At 41.0% G+C, this 4,208-nt stretch overlaps 1 non-coding gene across 1 annotated transcript; it reads left to right on the top strand.

Moving 5' to 3' along the window:
- The first annotated feature begins 1,613 nt into the window (after nt 1–1,613).
- On the top strand, nt 1,614–3,066 carry LOC143556926 (18S ribosomal RNA). Its single transcript, XR_013139467.1, has one exon. It is a non-coding gene; the product is annotated as an 18S ribosomal RNA (ribosomal RNA).
- The last annotated feature ends 1,142 nt before the right edge of the window (nt 3,067–4,208 follow it).

Raw genomic sequence — 4,208 nt, 5'->3', positions numbered from 1 at the left:
AAATGAAGAATAGGACAGCTGACGTCACAAATCAATGGAACGGTTTTCAGCTGACGTCACTCTTCATCTTCAAAATCAGCAATATTCAACATCAGTTCTTCACCCAAATATCAGGAACAATCTCTGATTCCACTTGTCGGTATAATATATATCTCTCAATCACTCACTAACTCACTGTCGTAACCCAAACGTTAAGTGTTGAAAAGAAGGTTAGCGACTTGCTACTTTAGGTAACAACAATAGAGCATGAATGGCGGAAGAAATAACACCCTAAATGTTTCTTAATAAACACAAAGGTAACAAACACACACTGTAAGTCAAAAGATTTCCATTGGTATTATGTCAGATACAACGAAAATTAATTAGGGTTTTAGAATGGAATGTTTGGATTTTATGGCAGATTTCTGTACAGGAAAGTCACCCATTAAAATCACAATCAGGTGTAAGGTCTGGGTGTGTCATAGCCATGCCCTAAATATTTCTTTTATAGGCATGCCCTAACACCTAACATTCCTTCTAGAAACCCTAATGATAGAGACATTACATATTCAAACGAAATACAAAAGATTCTAAGTGTAAACAGGTCTTCGAGCAAGCTTTGCAGCTTTTGTCTATTTCGAGAAGACCTGGTACCCATGAAGTGTGTTGGTAAACAGTTCTCCGGGAAAACTTTACTTAGAAAATATCTATCTAGCAGACTTCAATCATCTTGACCTTATCAAACTTTGCTCGATATAGTCCTACGAGCAAACTTGCTCTTTAGGGATCCCTTCAACTCTTTGTTAACTTTAACTTATTGAGCAAACCGAAGTGTGCTGGTAACACTGTATCTAGTGCTGGCAGCACTTTAGCTAGTGCTGGTAACACTATAGCTTGCCCTGAGTTGAACTTTGCTAGAAGAAGTCCTTAGCATATTTCTTTATCAAATTCCTTCAAGCATGCTGGGATCACTGTTTAATAAGAATAAACTTTGCTAGATCTTCCAAAAGACTTTGTATCATATTTTTTTGGCCAAGGGTTTGCTGGGAAACAAACCTTGATTGACTTGAAGAACAACTTTGCTAGATAAAGTGAAGTATGCTCGAACTTACACTTAAGAAGACTTCAAGAAGATAACCTTGACCGTAAGGCAAAATACCTTGCTAGATGAAGTAAAAGCTTGCTGGGAGGACAAAGTATGCTCGGTATCCACACTTAGCCATTTTCAGAGAGGTTAAGAAGATTCCAATAAATCTTATATCATTTCTTGTCTTTTCTTCGACCCAACAGATTAGTCAATTCTATTTCTCGTTGGGGGCAGGGAAGGGATATAACTTAGCGGTAGATTGTTACCTTGACATGGTGGAAGTCATTAGTTCGAGCCTGATAATCCCTAAACCCAATGTGAGTTTTTCATTTTGATTTGCTACCCCGCCGTGATTAAATTAGAATGGATACAAGGCTCAGAAGATTGACGTGAGGGGGCAGGGATGGGTATATTTTTGGGAGTGAACTCCGGGAAAATATGAAGCGCGTGGATACAAGTTAGGCCTTGGAATGAAAGACAATTTCGAATCCGCTTTGTCTACGAACAAGGAAACTATAAACAATGCAACTAGGAATCTCATGGAGAGTTCCATCCTGGATCAGGATGAACAATGGCGACATGCTTAAAACATGCAAGTCGGATGTGAAGTGGTGTTTCCTGTGGTGGACGGGTGAGTAACGCATAAGAACCTGCCCTTGGGAGGGGAACAACAACTGGAAACGGCTGCTAATACCCCGAAGGCTAAGGAGCAATTGGAGGAATCCACCCAAGGAGGGGCTCGCGTCTGATTAGCTTGATGGTGAAGTAATAGCTTACCAAGGCGATGATCAGTAGCTGATCCGAGAGGATGATCAGCCACACCGGGACTGAGACACGGCATAGACTCCTACGCGAGGCAATAGTGGAGAATTTTCCGCATTGGGCGAAAGCCTGAGGAGCAATGTCGCGTGGAAGGAGAAGCCCCACGAGTTGTGAACTTATTTTCCCGGAGAAGAATCAATTATAGCATATGGGGAATAAGCATCCGCTAACTCTGAGCCAACATCCATGGTAATAGAAAGTATGCAAGCGTTATCCAGAATAATTGGGCATAAAACATCTGTATGTGGCTTTTTAAGTCCGCCTTTGAATCCCAGGGCTCAAATATGGACATGCGGTGGAAACTACCAAGCTTGAGTACAGTCGGGGTAGAGGGAAATTCTGGTGGAGCGGTGAAATGCATAGAGACCGGAAAGAACACCAACGGCGAAAGTACTCTGCTGGGTCGACACTAACACTGAGAAAAGAAAGCTAGTGGAGCGAATGGGATTAAATACCCTAGTAGTCCTAGCCATAAACGATGGATACTAGCTTTGTGCGTATCGACTCGTGTAGTGCTGTAGCTAACGCGTTAAGTATCATGCCTGGGGAGTACGTACGCAAGAATGAAACTCAAAGGAATTGATGGGGCCGTACAAGCGGTGGAGCGTGTGATTTAATTCAATACCAAGGCTTGACATGCTGCGAATCCTCTAGAAAGAGAGGTTTGCCTTCGCGAACGCGAACACAGGTGGTGCATGGCTGTCATCAGCTAGTCCCATACGGTGTTCGGTTAAGTCCCGCAACGAGCATAACCCTCGTGTTTAGTTTCCATCATTGAGTTTGGAACCCTCAACACACTGATAGTGATAAGCCGGAGGAAGGTGAGGATGATGTCAAGTCGTCATGTCCCTTATGCCATGGGCGACACACGTGTTATAATGGCCGGGACAAAGGGTCTCGATCCCGCGAGGGTGAGCAAAATTCAAAAACCCGTCCACAGTTCGGATTGAAGGCTACAATTCGCCTACATGAATCCGAAATCGCTAGTAATCCCCGGTCAGCCATACGTTGGTGAATCCGTTCCCGGGCCTTGTACATAGCGCCCGCCAGACTAAGGGGGCTAGCCATGCCCGAAGTCGTTACGTTAACCGCAAGGAAAGGGATGTCGAAGGCAGGGCTAGTGACTGGAGGGAAGTCGTAACAAGGTAGCCATACTATAAGGTGTGGCTGGTTTACCTCCTTTACAGGGAGAGCTAATGCTTGTTGGGTATTTTGTTTTAACACTGCTTCACACCCAAAAAGAAGGGAACTACGTCTGAGTTAAATTTGGAGAAGGAAATCTTCTTTCGTTTCTCGAGAATGAAGTAGACTAAGCTCATGTGCTTATTGTCTTAGGTCGGAACAAGTTGATAGGTGTTAGTGCATTAATGTGTTTGACTAGGTCTTATGGGCTTAATATGTCATTATTGTATAGTTAAAAGACTGAAAGTGTCAATGTTAGAATATTTTAAGATCCGTATAAAGTGTAAGCGAGCGTATAAAACTTATACGCGGCGTATATGTCTTATACGCCAGGAGACTTATACGGGTCATAGGCATATGTATAAATAGATGCTTAGATGTCATAACTTGTAACGGTTTTGAGATTCCGATAAGAGAGAGAAATCAGTTTTTACTTTGAATGTTAAATGAATATAATGATTTTTATGAGTGAATGTGTTCGCAATTCCTTCATGATATGCTTCCGCAATATTATATAGTATAGTAAACACAATATTATCGATTCGTATCGTATTGTTTTACATGTATATGATGATATAGATGATCCCGAACATGGTCTTTCAAGTGGCATCAAAGCTTTTGGTTTGTGTTTGCTTTTAAATTGACCACAATTACTTGATGAATTGAAGAACACAAAGTCAAAACCAAAACCGATTGCTATTTCTTCAATTACTCACTCATTTTTGGACAAAAAACAAATTCTTCGGTGATTATGATATGTTTTACTTGTTAATCATTTCTGTACGAGTGGAATCTTCAAATTCATGCTAAATAGAAAGTTGCAGATCATGAAGTTTTACCAGAATCTGAGGTGTAAAAGTTTCTTTTCATGATCTCCCTATAAGTTGATGAATAGCACATAAGTTGATGTATACATGTTGACTTATATGTTTTGTTAAAAGTGACGGCTGATTGAGTTGACTTTCAACGTATATGGTATACATGTCAATCAATATGCAGCAAATAAAAAATGCATAAGTCTATTAAATATTTAACTAGTAGCCGCATATCCATGTCTACATATATGTTTGGTCAAAAGTGACGGCTGGTTATACGTGATAGCGTTATACGCTGCCTACGGAAACTAGTGGATGTGATA

This window comes from Bidens hawaiensis, unplaced genomic scaffold, assembly GCF_021521415.1.
Source record: "Bidens hawaiensis isolate Kalapana, Puna unplaced genomic scaffold, B.hawaiensis_p1.1 tig00018754_1, whole genome shotgun sequence".
NCBI classification, from domain to species: domain Eukaryota; kingdom Viridiplantae; phylum Streptophyta; class Magnoliopsida; order Asterales; family Asteraceae; genus Bidens; species Bidens hawaiensis.
The sequence above is the reverse complement of the archived record's forward strand: the minus strand, read 5'-3'. Positions and strand labels throughout refer to the sequence as shown.